The sequence below is a fragment of the Hemitrygon akajei genome, chromosome 8 (assembly GCF_048418815.1).
Source record: "Hemitrygon akajei chromosome 8, sHemAka1.3, whole genome shotgun sequence".
NCBI lineage: Eukaryota > Metazoa > Chordata > Chondrichthyes > Myliobatiformes > Dasyatidae > Hemitrygon > Hemitrygon akajei.
The window spans coordinates 107,142,997-107,162,885 of NC_133131.1; the positions used below are offsets into that span (position 1 = coordinate 107,142,997).

The 19,889-nt window shown below is 41.8% G+C and overlaps 1 long non-coding RNA gene across 1 annotated transcript; it reads left to right on the forward strand.

Moving 5' to 3' along the window:
* The first annotated feature begins 1,045 nt into the window (after window positions 1-1,045).
* On the forward strand, window positions 1,046-18,845 carry LOC140731453 (uncharacterized). Its single transcript, XR_012099836.1, has 3 exons — window positions 1,046-1,220; window positions 9,028-9,087; window positions 18,763-18,845. It is a non-coding gene; the product is annotated as an uncharacterized lncRNA (long non-coding RNA).
* The last annotated feature ends 1,044 nt before the right edge of the window (window positions 18,846-19,889 follow it).

Below are 19,889 nucleotides of genomic sequence, written 5' to 3' on the forward strand. Positions count from 1 at the left end.
AAAGGGCATGGGGTGAAAGCAGAGGAGTGGGGATAACTGGAAGAATTGGATCAGCCCATGACTGAATGGCAGAGCAGACTTGATGGGCCAACTGGCCTACTTCTGCTCCTATATCTTATGATCTAATGGTCTGAGCCTGAAGGAGAACTCTTTTCACTAGTTTGAGCTTTTCACATCCACGCAGACCTATCAACAATCAGTAGCTGTGACTCTAGGTACTTCCCCTTGTGCTTGATGGTCACTATACAGCCTCCTTTTATTGGAACGTTCTGTCCAGTATATTAATGTGAGAGCCTTGTAATCATCCATGGATAACAGATTCACCAGGTCTCTAGTATCAAGCTTGAATTGAATTACGGTCTCATTCCCAGTCACTTGAACAATCCATTCTGTTTTATCAGCACCAGTACCCTGTAGATAATCCACAAAGAATAATTTTATTTCCTCCTCAACGTGTGCCCCAGCTTTGCAGCACTTTGCAAACTGATTCTTCTTCCCACGTTTATTGCAGGACTTTCCGTAAATAGGACATGTCTTTGCAATGTGACTACCTCCACATTTGCTCTTTGCTTTGCTGTTGAGTTTAGAGTTTAGAGGGATATTGGCTGAACACAGGAAATTGGAATTAGCTGGGTGGACAGCTTTGTCAGCTTAGACTATTTGGGCCAAAGGATGTGTAACCATGCTGCATTGCTCCATGAATCCATGACTCTATATCAATCATGTCACACCTGCTTAGAATTATTAATCATATTACAAGTTGCCCTAGAAACAGGTATGTCAGTACCTCCAGTTGAACTCTGTCTTTTTGTGTGTTTCCCCCTAGCTGTCAGTCTGTGGTTTTGTATTGCCATGTGCTCCTGTCCCCGCTCCTGCTCTGCTCCGGCCCCTGTATTACTGAGTACTCCGTCTCTCACCTGCTTCTCATTATTATCTGTTTTGCTGCCACCTGTGTCTCATTGTGCTCCACCTATCATCTACCTCTCTTTATTGCTCAGTGTAGTTCAGTCCTGTGATTTCACCTACTTGTTGCCAGATTGTGCTAGTGAATTTTCCTGTCTGTGTCCTGCTGGTTTCCTGTTTCTGGATTTCTCTGGAATTTTTTGATCTTTGCCTGAACTCTGACTTTGTTTGCATCTTTGGATTTGTTACTCAGTTAATATCACTGTGTGCACAGTACTGGGTCTGTGATTGGATCCCTGCTCCAGCATCCTGACAAGGTAATGGATTCTTTCCCTACTGAATGCATGGCTGAGGAATTGATGCAGGAGACAGAGTTTTGGATTTCTGGATTGTTGGGATCTCTTCTGGGGAAGGCATAACCTGTACAAAAGAGACAATTACCCCTGAATCTAAAGTGGACCAACATCCCACCATATAGGTATGCTAGAGCTATTGGGGAGGGTTTAAACTAATTTGGCAGGGAGATAGTAAGCAAAGTGATAAGGTTGAGGATGGGACAGTTGGTATACAAGTTGATGCAGTGTATAGTGAGACTGTGATGAGGGACAGGTGGATGGATGATTGATCAAAATTGTAGTTGGTGGAATGAGTTGAAGTGTAACATGTATTTTAATAAAATTGAGAAGGGTAATTAATTCAGGACTTCAGGTGTTAGATTTGAATAAGCATAGTGGTTTGTGGTTGGCACCCATCAGTCTCAAAGAACAATGGGTGATCATTGTCATCATTACAAGCCTGGGTGGAAGGTAAGGAGATCCTAAGTTGCCAAGGTCCCCTTTTGTCCTCAACAGTGTGGCCCAAAGGAAAGCTTATGAAGCAATATGTTTGGTACCAGCTTGGCTGCAGGAGCTGCCAGAAATGTTCAATGATGTTCAGCTGCCATAGGGGCTCCATACTGGATTTTCTGTCTGGGTTTATTCCCATAACCTTCATCTCTCTTGAGGTTGCTCACAGTGAGACTATTTGCACATAGCTGGAGATCTGGTTCATGAGCACCAGGTGTCCACACACTGGTTGGCCTGTGTGCTACATGTGCAGGGGCCAGATCTCCTGTCATTCAGTCTGTCTGAAAGGAGTTCAGTTTCTGTGCCTCTCCAGTGAGGAGGCACTACCTGAGGCTTGCTGTTGGAGAGGCTATGTACTAGCAGGGAGGGACTTGCACATTCAGCTCTCCTTTTTGCAAGCAGTGGAAGCTGAAAGAGAGCAACAAGCACTACCAGACTAGACAAATCACAACAGCCATTTTGACACCAATGCACATAGTATATGTAAGTAATGACATGGATGATACTGCTGTACAGCTTGAGGGAGGTAGCTATGATGTTATAGGCATTACTGAGTCTTGGCTGAAAGAAGATCTGAGTTGGGAACTTAAAAATCAAGGAAACATATTGTATCAAAATAACAGACAGGTAGACGAAGGGGTGGGGTGTCTTAGTTGGTTAAAATAGAATTTTTAGAAAAAGGTGATATAGGATTGTTGGTAGAATTAAGAAAATGTAAGTGTAAAAAATAACCTGTTGGAAGCTGTATACAGGCCTCCAAATAGTAACCAGGATTTGGGGCACCAATTACAAAAAGATAGACCTGTAAAAAGGATAATGTTACAATAGTCATGGGGATTTCAATATGCTGGTGCTGGATCTCAAGAGTAGGAATTTGTAGAATGCCTGAGATTGTTTTTTAGAGTAGTTATGGTGAGCCCATGAGGGAAAAGCAAACACAAGGAAATCTGCAGATGCTGGAAATTCAAACAACACACAAAATGCTGGTGGAACACAGCAGGCCAGGCAGCATCTATAGGGAGAAGTGCTGTCGACATTTTGGGCTGAGACCCTTCATCTGGACCCTTGTGTGTGTTCTGTGAGGGGAAAAGGTGGTTCTGGATTGGGGGTTGTATAATGAACCAGATTTAATCAGGGAGCTTAAGGCAATTGACTCAAGAGATTCTGCAAGTTTTGACTGTGCAATCAAGTCAATCAAGATTTGAATGGCTCAGACTCAGCAGAAAGCAGCTGATTGGGCAATCGAGGTCAGGTGACAAAGCAGTTTGAAAAGCTCAAACAAATAAATAGAGGGTTACCTCAAGCAGAGCGGCCAGTGAGTGAGTGGAGATTTGAGGCTTTGACTTGAGAGGCTTTGGTGCACCATTAATAACTCTCTCTGAGACGTGAAGGCGAGATATCGGCTTTTATTGACTGGAAGAAAGAACAAGCAGTAGTTGACCACCATACTACATCCTGGGGACTGAGAGCCGGGCTCAGGCCTCAATCGCCTTTATACCAGGGTCAGTGGGAGGGGCCACAGGAGCAGTCAGCAGGGGGCGTGTCCAGATAGGTATATGTAGTTCACCACAGGCTTCGACGAGAAGAGGCTGAGGACGAGCTTCACTACAAGTGAGGTAAGGCAGGGTAAGTTCCTTTCAAAGGAGAAAGTTTCAAAAGTTGAAGCAAGTATTGGGTAGGTTATGGCAGCTGAGATTGGCCCCATGGTTTGTTCATCCTGCGGCATGTGGGAAAGCAGGGATACTTCCAGTGTCCCTGACGACTATGTGTGCAGGAAGTGAGTCCAACTGCAGCTTCTGGCAAACCGCATTGAGTGTCTGGAGCTGTGATTGGATTCATACTGGAGCATCCGCGATGCTGAGAAAGTCGTGAATAGCACGTTCAGTGAGTTGGTCACATCGCAGGTAAAGGCTACACAGGCAGAAAGGGAAGGGGTGGCCACTAGACAGCGTAGCAGTAGTCAGGTAGTGCAGGAGTCCCCTGAGGTCATCTCCCTCCTAAACAGATGTACTGTTTTGGATACTGTTGGGGGAGATCTCATCAGGGGAAGGCAGCAGCAGCCGAGTTCATTGCACCATGGGTGGCTCTGCGGCACAGGAGGGAAGGAAAAGGAGTGGGAGAGCTTTAGTGATAGGGGATTTGATTGTAAGGGGAACAGATAGGCGTTTCTGCGGCTGCAAGCGAGACTCCAGGATGGTATGTTGCCTCCCTGGTGCAAGGGTCAAGGATGTCTCTGAGCGGCTGCAGGACATTCTGGAATGGGAGGGTGAACAGCCAGTGGTCGTGGTGCACATGGGTACCAACGATATAGGTAAAAAACGGGATGAGGTCCTACAAGGTGAATTTGGGGAGTTAGGAGATAAACTTAAAAAGTAGGACCACAAAGGTAATAATCTCTGGATTACTACCAGTGCCATGTGCTAGTCAGAGTAGAAATAGGAGGATATTTCAGTTGAATGTGGCTTGAAAAATGGTGCAAAGGGGAGGGATTCAAATTTTTGGGGCATTGGAACCAGTTCTGGGGGAGGTGGGACCAGTATAAACAGGACGGTCTGCACCTGGGCTGGACTGGAACCAATGTCCTAGGGGGAGTGTTTGCTACTGCTGTTCAGGAGGCTTTAAACTAATGTGGCGGGGGTTGGGAACAAGTGCAGAGAGACGGGTGTAAAATGAGGGTAGAAGCAAAAAGTAGTAAGGTGAAAAGTAAAACTGGCAGGCAGGCAAATCCAGGGCAAAAAGAGCCACTTTTCAACATAATTGTATAAGGGCTAAGTGTTGTAAAAACAAGCCTGAAGGCTTTATGTGTCAATGCGAGGAGCATTTGTAACGAGGTGGATGAATTGAATGTGCAGATAGTTAATGAATATGATTGTTGGGATCACAGAGACATGGCTCCAGGGTGACCAAGGATGGGAGCTCAACATCCAGGGATATTCAATATTCAGGAGGGATAGACAGGAAAGAAAAGGTGGGGTAGCATTGCTGGTTAGAGGAGATTAATGCAATAGAAAGGAAGGACATTAGCCTGGAGGATGTGGAATCGATATGGGTAGAGCTGCATAACACCAAGGGGCAGAAAATGCTGGTGGGAGTGTGTACAGGCCACCTAACAGTAGTAGTGAGGTTGGGGATGGCATTAAACAGGAAATTAGAAATGTGTGCAATAAAGGAACAGTAGTTATAATGGGTGACTTCAATCTACATATAGATTGGGTGAACCAAATTGGTAAGGGTGCTGAGGAAGAGGATTTCTTGGAATGTATGCGGGATGGTTTTCTGAACCAACTAGAGAGCAGGCCATTCTAGATTGGGTATTGAGCAATGAGGAAGGGTTAGTTAGCAATCTTGTCGTGCGAGGCCCCTTGGGTAAGAGTGACCATAATATGGTGGAATTCTTCATTAAGATGGAGAGTGACATAGTTAATTCAGAAACAAAGGTTCTGAACTTAAAGAAGGGTAACTTTGAAGGTATGAGACGTGAATTAGCTAAGATAGACTGGCAAATGATACTGAAAGGGTTGATGGTGGATATGCAATGGCAAGCATTTAAAGATCGCATGGATAAACTACAACAATTGTTCATCCCAGTTTGGCAAAAGAATAAACCAGGGAAGGTAGTGCACCCATGGCTGACAAGGGAAATTGGGGATAGTATCAAGTCCGAAGAAGAAACATATAAATTAGCAAAAAAAGTGGCACACCTGAGGACTGGGAGAAATTCGAGACCAGCAGAGGAGGACAAAGGGCTTAATTGGGAAAGGGGAAAAAAGTTTGAGAGAAAGCTGGCAGGGAACATAAAAACTGACTATAAAAGCTTTTATAGATACGTGAAAAGAACAAGATTGGTCAAGACCAGTGTAGGTCCTTTACAGTCAGAAACAGGTGAATTGATCATAGGGAACAAAGACATGGCAGACCAATTGAATAACTACTTTGGTTCTGCCTTCACTAAGGAGAACATAAATAATCTTCCGGAAATAGTAAGGGACCGAGGGTCTAGTGAGATGGGGGAACTGAGGGAAATACATGTTAATAGGGAAGTGGTGTTAGGTAAATTGAAGGGATTAAAGGCAGATAAATCCCCAGGGCCAGATGGTCTGCATCCCAGAGTACTTAAGGAAGTAGCCCAAGAAATAGTGGATGCATTAGTGATAATTTTTCTAAACTCCTTAGATTCTGGATTAGTTCCTGAGGATTGGAGGGTGGCTAATGTAACCCCACTTTTTAAAAAAGGAGGGAGAGAGAAACCGGGGAATTATAGACCGGTTAGTCTGACATTAGTGGTGGGGAAAATGCTAGAGTCGGTTATCAAAGATGTGATAACAGCACATTTGGAAAGGGGTGAAATCATCGGACAAAGTCCGCATGGATTTGTGAAAGGAAAATCATGTCTGACGAATCTTATAGAATTTTTGAAGATGTAACTAGTAGAGTGGATAGGGGAGAGCCAGTGGATGTGGTATATTTAGATTTTCAAAAGGCTTTTGACAAGGTCCCACACAGGAGATTAGTATGCAAACTTGAAGCACTCGGTATTGGGGGTATGGTATTGATGTGGATAGAGAATTGGTTGGCAGACAGGAAGCAAAGAGTGGGAGTAAATGGGACCTTTTCAGAATGGCAGGCAGTGACTAATGGGGTACCGCAAGGCTCAGTGCTGGGACCCCAGTTGTTTACAATATATATTAATGATTTAGACGAGGGAATTAAATGCAGCATCTCCAAGTTTGTGGATGACACGAAGCTGGGCGGCAGTGTTAGCTGTGAGGAGGATGCTAAGATGATGCAGGGTGACTTGGATAGGTTAGGTGAGTGGGCAAATTCATGGCAGATGCAATTTAATGTGGATAAATGTGAGGTTATCCAATTTGGATGCAAGAACAGGAAAACAGATCATTATCTGAACAGTGGCCTATTAGGAAAAGGGGAGATGCAACGAGACCTGGGTGTCATTGTACACCAGTCATTGAAGGTGGGCATGCAGGTACAGCAGGCGGTGAAAAAGGCAAATGGTATGTTAGCATTCATAGCAAAAGGATTTGAGTACAGGAGCAGGGAGGTTCTACTGCAGTTGTACAAGGCCTTGGTGAGACCGCACCTAGAGTATTGTGTGCAGTTTTGGTCCCCTAATCTGAGGAAAGACATTCTTGCCATAGAATATTCACCAATAGAGAAGGTTCACCAGATTGATTCCTGGGATGGCAGGACTTTCATATGAAGAAAGACTGGATTGACTGGCTTATACTCACTGGAATTTAGAAGATTGAGGGGGGATCTTATTGAAACGTATAAAATTCTAAAGGGATTGGACAGGCTCGATGCAGGAAAATTGTTTCTGATGTTGGGGAAGTCCAGAATGAGGGGTCACAGTTTAAGGATAAAGGGGAAGCCTTTTAGGACCGAGATGAGGAAAAACTTCTTCACAAGAGAGTGATGATTCGGTGGAATTCTCTGCCACAGGAAACAGTTGAGGCCAGTTCATTGGCTATATTTAAGAGGAAGTTAGATATGGCCCTTGTGGCTAAAGGGATCGGGGGTATGGAGAGAAAGCAGGTACAGGGTTTTGAGTTGGATGATCAGCCATGATCATACTGAATGGTGGTGCAGGCTCGAAGGCCCAAATGGCCTACTCCTGCACCTATTTTCTATGTTTCTATGAACTCTTTGAAGGTAGTGATCATAATATGATAGAATTCACCCTGTAGTCAAAGGGAGAAGCTAGTCAGATGTATCAGTATAACAGTAAAGTAAAGGGAATTGCAGAAGCATAAGCTGGCTAAAGTTCACTGGAAGGGTACACTAGCAGGAATGATGACAATATCAATAACTGGAGTTTCTGAAAGCAATTCAGAAGGTGCGGGATAGATGCAGCCAAAGAAAAAGAAATATTCTAAAGGGAAGATGACTCAATGTGGCTGCCAAGTGTGAAATTAAATACAGCATTAAAGCAAATGAGAGGGCATATAATATAACAAAATTAAGTGGGAAATTAAAAGATGGGGAAGCTTTTAAAACCAACGGAAGGCAACTAAAAAAGACATAATGAGAGTAATGATGAAATATGAAGTTAAGTTGGCCAATAAAGGATATAAGAAAGTCTGATTAGATACAAGGTGGAAAAGAGGTGAGAGAATATCAGACTGTTGGAAAATAACGTTGAAGTGGTAGTAATGGGGACAAGGAAATGCCAGACAAAATTAAGTGTTTTATGGCACTCTTTATGAAAGATACCAGCATTATGCCAGAAGTTTGAGGGTAACAAAGGGCAGAAGTGAGTATACTTGCTATTGCTAAGGTGAAGGTGCTTGGGAAGCTGAAATGTCAGAAAATTAGTAATTTGCATGCACCAGGTGGACTACACTCAGGGTTCTGAAGAAGGTAGCTGAAGAGATTGTAGAAGTATTTTGGAGATCTTCCAAGTATCACTAGAATCTGGAATTGTTCTGAAGGACTGAAAATTTGCAAATGTCACTCTTTAAGAAGGGAGGCAGGCAGAAGAAAGGAAATTATAGGCCAGTTAGTTAGTCCCAACTAAACTTTAGTCTTTAGTTGGGAGGATGTTGGAGTCCATTATTAAGAATGATGTTTCAAAGTACTTGGAGCACATGATAATATAGATTCAAGTCCTTAAGGGGAAATCTTGCCTTACAAATCTGTTGGAATTCTTTGAGGAAATAACAGGCAGGATAGACAAAGGAGAATCAGTGGGTGTTGCTTACTTGAATTTTCAGAAGGCCTTGGACAAATTACTGCACATGAGGCAGCTTAACAAGATAAGAACCCATGGTATTACAGAAAAGATGCTAGCATGGATAGAAGATTGGCTGACTGGCAGGAGGCAAAGAGTGGGTTTGGCTGTCAGAGCCAGATGTTGTTCTGCAGGGGTCAGAGATAGAACCATGGAACACTACAGCACAGTACAGGCCCTTCAGCCCTCCATGTTGTGCTGACCCATATAATCCTTTTTTTAAAAAGTACTAAACCCACACTACCCCATAACCTTCCATTTTTCTTTCATCCATGTGCCTGTCCAAGAGGCTCTGAAATACCCCTAATGTTTTAGCCTCCACCACCATCCCTGGCAAGTCATTCCAGGCACTCACAACCCTCTGTTAATAAAAAAAAACTTACCCCTGATGTCTCCCCTAAACTTCTCTCCCTTAATTTTGTACATATGCCCTCTGGTGTTTGGTATTGGTGCCCTGGGAAACAGGTACTGACTATCCACCCTATCTATGCCTCCCAGAATCTCAGAACTGCTTCTTTTTCTGTTATACAGGCAGTCCCCGGATTACGAACGAGTTCCGTTCCTCAGTCTGTCTTTAAGTCGGATTTGTATGTAAGTTGGAACAAGTACATCCAGTATTATTCAGTGTCAGTTGGTCAAATGTTTGCCTTAGAAATTTAAAGTATATATTATACTATGCATATAAAACACTTCAGAAACGTATGTATTCCAATAATTGAACCACTGCGTTGCTTAGTAATGTAGCTTTCATCGGGGCAGGGCCTTTCACATGCTCCATTATTCTCACTTTATTCTTTAAAATTGTTCCCATCGTTGACCGACTGTAGCTTAATGCTTTTCCAGTGACCAATGGTATTTCACCTCTTTCCAATTGCTTTATTATTTCCACTTTGGTTTCAATTGCGATCACTTTCCATCAACAGAACAGAAACACTGAGGGTGGCAGGTCCTGACTTCCGCTGACTACCGAGGTCCATTGGGTCCTAAGGACCACTGCACTGAATTCCCCGGGTCCTAAAGTCCACTGCACTGAGACAGGTTAAATGGGACAAGTGGGGGCTGTGCTGGGTTTGGGTATTTGATCCTCCACAATATTCCACTTGGGAGTTTAAATTGGAGGTGGCAGTGTTTTTTAAACGAGGTTGAGTTGCGAGCTCGACATCAACCCGGCATGGGAGTGATCTGTCACTGGATCGAACTTGGGAACCTCCATTCTTGAGCCCGGCGCTCATCTTACTGCACCACCAGCTGACCGGAAAGGTGGGGGTGAATCTTGCTAAGAAAAATTTAAGCCAAATACAAAGTTACACACTCAACAGTGTCAACGGCAACAACATAAAATAATGGACGGCGTTGCGATTTGACTTAAAATGGCAGACAACATTCTCCTTCCTCGGTTCATAAGTACGAGTTGTCCATAAGTCGGATGTTCATAACTTTGGAACTACCTGTATATCAATGATTTAGATGAAGGAATTGATGGCTTTGTGATCAAGTCTGCAGACGATACGAAGATAGTGGGCAAATAGTGCTAAGGAGGCAGGGTGCTTGCAGTAGGACTTAAACAGATTGGGGAATGGGCAAAGAAGTGGAAGATGGAGTATACTGCAGGGAAGTGTATGGTCATGCACCTCGGTAGAAGGAATAAAGGCACAGACAATTTTCTAACCGGCATTGGGAGAAAATCCAAAACTCAAAGGTGAAAAGGAACTTGGGAGTCATCATGAAGGAATCTGTAAAGGCTAACTTGAAGGTTGAGTTAGTGTTAAAGAAGGCAAATGCAATGTTAGCATTCATTTTAAGAAGATTAGAATATAAAAGGAAGGATGTAATACTGAGGCTTTAAGGCTTAATTCAGACTGCATTTGAGGCATTGTGAGCAGTTTTTGGTCCCTTATCTGAGAAGAGATGTGCTGGCATTGGAGATGATCCAGAGGAGGTTCACGAGATTGATTCTGGGAATGAAAGGGTTAATGTATGAGGAATGTTTGATGGCTCTAGGCCTGTACTCTCTGTAGTTTAGAAGAATGAGGGGGATCTCACTGAAACCTTTTGAATATTGAGAACCCTAGATAGAGTGGATGTTGAGAGTATGTGTCCTATAGTGGGAAAGTCTGGGGCTACAGGCCACAGCCTCAGATAGAAGGCCATCCATTTAGAACAGAAATAAGGAGGAATTTCTTTAGCTAGAGGGTGGTCAGTTTGTGGAATTCATTGCCACAGATGACTGTGGAGGCCAAACATTAGGTATATTTAAAAGAGAAGGTTGATAGGTTCTTGATCAATCGGGGTGTCAATCATTACAGGGAGAAGACAGGAGAATGGGTATGAGTTGGTTTGATGGGTTGTATGCCCTAAGTCTGTTCCTATATCTTATGGATTTATGGTCTATTATTGAAACAACCATCCATTTTCCAAAAAGGAACAGATTGTGAAAGGAACAGATCTGTTGCTGCATTTGTCAAATAAAAAGGTTATGAAGAGATTGTGACATGTTGCAACCAATTCATCCATAATGTTTTTAAATGGTAAAGGACCTCCTGCTCCCAGTTCATTCATTTGTTTATTTACAGTACATGTTCTTTGTAATTGTACAAAACTGCTAAAGTATGGGAAAAGTTAGGAGGAATTTTTTTCTTGGATAATGGAAATAAGAGAAAAGTGAAGTAGATGAGTTCACTTCTCAGAAGAGCATCTGGAAGGAGAAAGTTCAGTACTAGGGCTGGATTGCAATGTCTAATCAACTTGAAATAATGTCTAAGTTTTATCTTGTCTGAAATAAGACACAAAAACAGGGTTTGACTGGCCAGCAGATAACTCACTGAAATCTGGAGTAGCACACAAAGTCCTGGTGAAGTTCAGTAGGTCAGTTAACATCCATGGAGAGAAATTGACAATTGATGTTTCGAGTTGATACCTTTTGCCTGGACTGGAGATAAAGTCTAGAGTCTAGCATTTTGAAAAAGTTTATTCATCTCCGTCCAGATGAAGGGTCTTGACCTGAAACATTTTCTGTCCATTTCCCTGCATAGACAATGCCTGACCTGCTGAGTTCCTCTAGCACTTTGTACCTGTCTCACTGAAATGTTAAAGTAAATTGAGTCTTCGAGAGGCAAGAAAGAAGTTAACTCAAAAAAAAATTTAAAAAGTATTGTTCAAAAGTAAAAGAAAAGTTTATCAGACTCGAATAAACCTGTGGCAGTTTGTGAAATTTGTGACTAAATGTGGCTCCATGTTTATAGATGGTTTCCTCACATAATGCCCCAGAATTCCTCCTCCCTACCTCATATTCTTTCCCACCTTACTTTCTTTCATGATCTTCCTGACCTTTGGCAATATCTTCAAGGCACCTTCTGGCCAAAATCCTATCAACCCTGTGAGACAATGAGTCTGAACCTACATGTTGGGATTTATCATTTCCTCAAGAGAATTAAAGCATAATGTTTTCTTGATGGAAGCATATCTCAGTTTTAATTTTGTAATGGACATCCCGTTTGTCATGAGAAATCATCTTGGTAAATATGTTGCATAGCATAAATGGGTGGAATTCAGTTTCTTGGCTAAATTATGTCTGAAGGGTTGATAGCAATGGCTACAAAGTGCAAAAATCACAGGGGACATGAGGAAATAGAAAATATGCTGCAGGAGCTCAGCAGGTCATGCGGCATCTATGGAGAAGAGTACAGTTGACATTTTGACCGAGATCCTTCATCAGGACACTGCCTGGTCTGGACTGCTGAGTTCCTCCAACATTTTGAGCGTTGCTTAGATTTCCAGCATCTGCAGATTTTCTCTTGTTTGTGACATGATGAACAATTTCAGTGCAACTGGTCAGGATTTGAAAGTGTTGTGCCTCACTGGGTGATGAACACCTTTAATTCACTTCAAAGGAAAGTGGAAGAAACACTCAAAGCAGAAACATAATTATATTTCTCATTGAAAGATGTACATTGACTCAATGGGGCAAATGCCTCCTTTCATGCTGTATTCTGATTTTTTTTTTGATACTATGGAAGCAAAGAGCTCTGGATTCAAAATATTTGTTTGTTGGGGAAAAGAAAGTATAAATTCAACTGGTAAATCAGCAGAAATAGTTTGGAAAAATTCCAGTAGATAATATTCTACTCGCATATTGTTTACAGATAAATCATTTCTCCAGACATGGCTCCAGGCAAATGAATTTTAGGGGGCTCAAGGAATTTACTCTCAGACTTAACAATTTTCCCAACAACAGTCTAGTCTTTAAAGATTAAAGGGAGGTGAGAATGATTAGAAATAATAATTTGTTCATTGTAAACAACGGTCAGGAGTTTTAAGCCAATTGTCATCTGTTAAACTTCACTGACTATCTTTTAATCTCCAAACACAAAATGATTTGGTGTCACTATCTCATTCTGTTGTAAGTAACCTTATGAAAAATCCAAACTCTTCAATTTGTACAATAGTATTTTGATAAGTCATTTTTAAGTAGACAGGAATACTTAGAATTTTTCTTTTGGTAATAGAATCAGTGTTAAAATTCCTTGGCAGGAGAAACCAAACTTAAGTCATTTATGGAGCAGATAAGTCCAGCACACCTGCAATGTGAACATTCAGAAAACTTCACTTTTTTTTCTCAAGGTTACATCACAAAGTCATAAATTAAAGGGGAACTTCTGGGAGACAACTGAAGAACTACCATAGAAACATGTGAGAGGAAGACATTAACTGATAATCCAATATGGAAAATAATAGTTCTGTTAAATTTCTGCAGGTGATACATCAAACTGCAGTCCTAGTAATTTGTATATATTTTGTTCAGTCACCAAAAATATTAGTGTAGACTTTTTAATGCAATTTAAGGTTTCTGTTGATTGATCCACAGAATCAAAGAAAATTAGTGTCATAGGTCCAAATGCATATCCAAATCCTTTGAATGAAAATTAAAACAATGTGCCAATTTAATTAGCTTTCAACCATCTTTGAGGAATGAGTTATGGACCCTATTATTCATTATGTAAAAAAAAATACTTCACCATCATAACACCAGTATCTTTTTTTTATTGCTTAAAATATGTGCAGCTATTTCCTGAACCATCTACTAAGGAGAACAGCTTCATTCTACCTAAGTGAAATTTTACAGCTTTTTCAAATTGATCCTTGGTATACATTGCTCCAGGGAAAAGAATCCTAGCTTCTCCAGCTTAAACATGGAGCTGGAATCCAGCCTAGAACATTCCAGTAAATGTTTTATGCACCTACTCTCAGACCTTTACTGCCTTCACCTATTCCCAATTTTTATTGACTGACAGCATTTTATAAAGTTTCCACATAATTTCTCCGACTTTATATTTGTGAACCTCAAGAACCCAAATTCTTTGCTACCACCTGTCCTACCACTTTCAAAGATTCCTTGGCTTATAAGAAAATTTACGAACAACCATATAAATAAAGTATCGAATGGTCATGAACAGATGCAATTTTGAATGGAGTGCTCCTGCTTCTATTTCCTTACGCTTCTATATTTTTACATTTAACCCTTCCCAACATCCAAGCACCTAAACTGACTTTAAGATGAAGCAACAATTCACTTAAACTTCAAATCTAATAAATTTCATGAATGATCATAATGTTCTGGGTCAACCAACTGCATACTTTGTGACCATTTTGTGAAGCACTTCAGATTACTTTATAGGGGTGAACCCCCAGCTTCCAATCGTTTGGCATTTTAGTTGTCCACCTTACTCCCACTCTGATCTATCTATCTACAATGCCCTGCACCATTTTAATGTGCCTCAACATAAGCTTGAGAAACATATTATTTTCCATTTGTAAATATTGAACCATCCAAATTCAATATTGTATTCAGCATTTTCAGATACCTCACATTCTCACCTTATCAAAGCTTTTTTTTCCTCTCTCGGGAGATTTTGTCCATTTTGCTGGGTATTTCCAAAATTTTTTTTTGGTTTCTGATTTCTGTGACACCTCTACCTATATTTCAGAGCTTTAACATTTCTACCTATTCCCTTTCCTTGTGACAGACTCTTAGCTACCTGCCTCCTGCAACTTAGGTGTGACTACCTCCCTATAGCTCTTATCTGTCACCTCCACATGATTTTATGAGCTGAATGTCAACCAGCTGCAGCTCCAGTTCCCTAATATAGCTGTAAAGAGCTGCAGTTGTATGCACCTTACATTGATGTAGTAATCGGGGAGACTGGAAGTCTCCCATTTCTCTCAGATCTTTTGAGAGGAGCACGCCACTGATCTGGGATCCATTCTTACTACTCTAGCTAGACACTAATATACAAACAAAGACCTGACAATCCTCAACCCATCTTGCACCTTTTTTCACTAAAACTAATTGAGCCAAAGCTTCAGTTCCCTACTGCAACTCTGTTCTACTTACATTCACAATAGCTGCTCTGCTTAAACTTCAAAAAAACACTTGCCAATCTCTAATCGCCAGAGTAAATCCCAACAGTCCCTGCCTGCTTTTGAAATCTGGTGCTTCAACCCCAGAAGCAACTGTCTTCTTGATCTCAATCTGCGCCAAAATTCCCAACAGATCCTGATCACATTTAAATCTGGTGTGTAAAATGCAAAAGCAACTGTCTCCACAATCTCAATTTCCGTATAAAGATATTGTGTCTAGAAAGGGGCCAATAACTACATACAGATTTTAACTGCTTTAAATATAGAATTGTCATTTAATCATTTGCTAAGGTGGTCATATTTCTGCTTATGTTTCTTAAATAGCTGCAATGAACAAGAATAGGCATTAACTTCTCTAAGAAATGCTTTGTATGCTTTTTGTGAATCACTTGCTGCTATAACTATAATTAAATATAAATAAGTGGATTTGTATTTATGAAGTATTTGCAAGACTGCAAATACTATGCAGGCTACAGTTATGCATTGAAATCTGTAAAATTACCCTTGAAATTGCTCTGATTTAAGTCAATAGCATTAATGCTGAAGGAGATGTATGGTTTAAAGAGATATGTTTCTCGTTAGAACATTGTAAGTAAGCAAATAAGTGTGTGTGTGGCTGAATGGGATGACAGTGGCAGTTATGGATAGATAGCATGAGAAAAGGGCATTTTGAATGTGCAGAGACACACAAAATGCTGGGGGACTCAGCAGATCAGGTACCACCTATGGAGAAAAATAAATACAAAGTCTCTGCCCAAGAATCTTCATCAGGACTTTAATCATGACATCAAGACTTCATCATGAGTTCTAATGACTGGTCTCCACACAAAAGATCGATTGTTCTGTTACTTAACCTTCAGAGTTGCTCCAGAATTTTGTTTGTACTGCTCAAAATTCCAGCATATGCAGAATCTTTTATGTCTAGGGTACAAGACCACAACATACAAGATCAGAATTAGGCCATTTAGCACATTGAGATTGCTCCACCATTTCATCATGGCTGATCCATTTTTTCTCTCAACCCCAATCTCCTGCCTTCTCCCAATATCACTTCATGCTCTGACCAATAAAGTATCTATTATCCTCTGCCTTAAATATACAGAGAGACTTGGCCTCTACAGCTGCCTGTGGCAAAGAATTCCACAGATTCACCACCCTCTAGCTAAAGAAACTCCTCTTCATCTCCATTCTAAAAGAACACCCCTCTGTTCTGAAGCTGTGTCCTCTGGTCTTAGACTCTCCCACCACAGGAAACATCTGCTCCACATCCACTCTATCGAGTCCTTTCACCACTCAATAAGTTTAAATTAGGTCACCTTTCATTTTCTGAATGCGAGTAAATACAGGCCCTGAGCCATCGAACACTCATCATAATCTTTCAGCCATGATTCAAAGATGCTTACAACATTATTCCTGCCAATCTGTAACTGTGCTGCAAGTTCATTTACCTTATCCCATATACTACATGCATTCAAATATAGCACCTTTAGTCTTGCATTCACTTTCTTCGATTTTGTCTGCATTTTATGTTGCAACTCATCTTGTTGACTGCAATTTTGCCCAATGAACAGCTAATGAAACACATTGGCTTTGTTTATAAACCAGCTGCCTCATATTCAGCACAATCACTCTGGTTCTTATCTCCCTGTTGAATTATCTTAAACCCTCCTAACAACTCTAGCCAAACTGCCTGCTAGGATATTAGCCCCTCTCTGGTTCAGAGGTAACCCTTTTTTCAGGTGTACCTTCCCCAGGAGAGAATCCCTGCCCCCTGCACCGGTTCCTTGGCCACGTATTCACTTGCTAAATCATCCTATTCTTACCCTCACTGTCACAGGGCACAAGCAGCAATCCAGAGGTTAATACCCTGGAGGTCCTGTTTCTCAGCTTTTGTACCTAGCTCTCTAAAATCTCTCTTCAGGACCTTTTCACCCTGTCTATTTATATCATTGGTGCCAGTATGTACCAAAAATTCAGGCTGCACACCCTCATCCTTGAGAATACCATGGACCTAATCCTGGTACCAGGGAGGCAACATACCCCCTGGGTGTCTCTACTGTGCCCTCAGAACCTCTTTTCTGTTCCACTGACTCAGGAATCTCCTATCAACACTGCAGTCCTCTTTACCTGTCTGCTCTTCTGAGCTATAGAACCAGACTCAATACCTGAGACCTGGTCACCGTGACTCTCCTGGTGTATACTTATTATTGAGGGGAATGGCCACAGGTGTACTCTCCTCCTCTCGACAGTCACCCAGTTACCTGTAGCTCCCGTCTATTACTTCCTTGCTCTCTCGTATGAGTTGAAGGTCATCGCACTGCAGCTCCATTTCCTTAATACTTTCTCTCAGGAGCTGCAGCTCAGTGCACCTGGTGCAGATGTGTTTATCCAGGAGCTTGGCAGTCTCCCAGATTTCCTAAATCCCACTCCAACTGCCCTGGAGCTAGACTCAATAAACTGATATACCCTAACCGATGAGGGATGAATCAAATAAGAACAGGAAGAGAGTAACTTACAAGATACTTGATCTCACCAGAGCCTGATGAGGCAAAGCCAATCTGAACACTGGTACACTCACAGCAATGGTTGCCATGCTTGCACTTGTTAAGTTTTTATTGGCCCTTTCTAATGAATCCCTCTTGCTGATTGGATGCTCCTCAACTAGGAGAAACCGCCATAAAGTTCTTCCTTTAAAGTCTCGATCGCTGTCTGATTGAAAGCTAGCTCTTTTTATGAACTGCCTGATGTCAAATGTCCAACCAAGAGAAAACTGCCATGATGCTCTGCTTATTGAATCTTGAACACTGACCTGACTGAAAGGTAGCTCTTTTTACGTACAGCCTCCTGCTGACTGGTCGCTCCTCAACAGACATTTTCTGTTCTGCCAAACCTGGAACTGGTGATTAAAGTGTCCTTGCTTCCATCTCTACCACATCTGCTCTCAGAATGAGGCTTTTCAGTCTAGAACAAAGGAAATGTCCTCCGTTTTCAAAGAAAGGGGCTTCCCTTCCTCCACCATCAATGCTGTTGTCAACTCCATCTCTTCCATTTCACACATTCCTGCTCTTACTCCATCCTCCTGCCACCCTACCAGGGATAGGGTTCCTCCTGTCCTCACCTACTACCCCACCAGCCTTCGCGTCCAGCACATAATTCTCCATAATGTCTGCCACTTCCAAATGGATCCTACCACCAAACACATCCTTCCCTCCCCACACAATCTGCTTTCCGCAGGGTTTGCTTCCTATATGATTCCCTTGCTAATTCATCTCTCCCCACTGACCTCCCTTCTGGCACATCTTTGCAAATGGAACACCTGCCCCTACACCTCCACCCTCACTTCCATTCAGGGTCCCAAACAGTCCTTACAGGTGAGGCAACACTTCACCTATAAGTCTGTTGGTATCATATACTGTGTTCAGTACTCCTGGTGTGGCCTCTTGTCTATCAGTGAGACCCGATGTAGATTGGGAGACTACTTTGCCAAGTAGTTGTTTTTCTTTTCTTTATAAATTTCTCAATATGCAGCAAACACTGCATGAGCATTCCTCTCTATCACATTATGCAGCAAAAAACATTGCTTGAAGCACTTGAATCACCCAGAGCCAGCACTAAACTTGGTATCGTAGTCTGCTCCCGCTTTCTCTTTAAGCATTTTGAACAAGTTCCTTGCCTTAGCAGTGATCGTCAACATGCTGAGAGGAATTCTCTTTTGTGTTTGGTCCTCAATCCATGTCATTATCAATTTCTCCTTATCCAATATAGGACCCCTCGCATTTTCATGAGTCTTGGAGTTTTCAGTAAAACCAATCCTTTAACAGCTTTGAGAATTTTTTCTTTGTTTTTCAGGATCGCAGTGACAACTGAGGAAGTTGAGAACAGTGATGCAGATTATTCTGATCCTCTTTGATAAATTGTGTGTGATATAGGCTATGAAAATGTTTACATAAAAACTTAAAAAGTGAAAAAAATTAAAAGTTTGAAATGAAATTAAAAAATATAATGTATGTGTATTTATTATAGTGTACAGTATAGAGTTTTAGTGTAAGTTCTTGGCTATTTAGTCAATACAGGCACACTACAGTACTCCATATAGGTTTGCTAAGTATATAATATGGTGTTCACACAAAGTCCAAATCGCATAACGTCCGATTTCACAGAACGTATCGTGGACGTTAAGTAATGCATACCTATATTTCATCTGCTCGTACAAACAACCTGGAGGATCTCAGCAGGTCAGGCAGCATCCGTGGAAACAAGCAGTCAACCCTTTGGGTCTCGGCCTAAAAAGTTGACTGCTCGTTTCCACGGATGCTGCCCAACCTGCGGAGTTCCTCCAGCTTGTTTGTACATGTTGATTTGACCACAGCATCTGCAGTGTACTTTGTGTTTTATATTCCATCTGTGTAGCTTCCAACCTGATGGCATGACTATCGATTTTTCGAACTTCCGGTAATGGCCCAGCCCTCACCCCTCTCTCCTTCACCAGTCCCCATCCCCTTTTCCTTCTCTCACTTTATCTCATTGCCTGCACATTACCTCCCTCTGGTGCTCCTCCCACCTTTTCTTTCTTCTATGGCCTCTGTCCCCATCTATCAGTCTCCCTCTTCTCCAACCGTGTATCTCTTTCAGCAATCAACTTCCCAGCTATTTACTTCATCCTTCCCCTTGCAGTTTCACTTATCACCTTGTGTTTCTCTCTCCCCTCCCCCACCTTTTAAATCTACTCCTCATCTTTGTTTCTCAAGTCCTGTTAAAGGGTCTAGGCCCAAAACATCGACTGTACTTTTTTCTGTAGATGCTGTCTGGCCTGCTGAGTTCCTCCAGCATTTTGTGTGTGTTGACTAGTGATTAAAGCAAGGTAATGGATTTATTTAGTTTATTTGTGATACAATGTGGAGAGAGCCCCACCAGCCCTTTGAGACATACTGCCCCAGTAACACCACAACCCTGATTAACCCTAACATAATCATGGG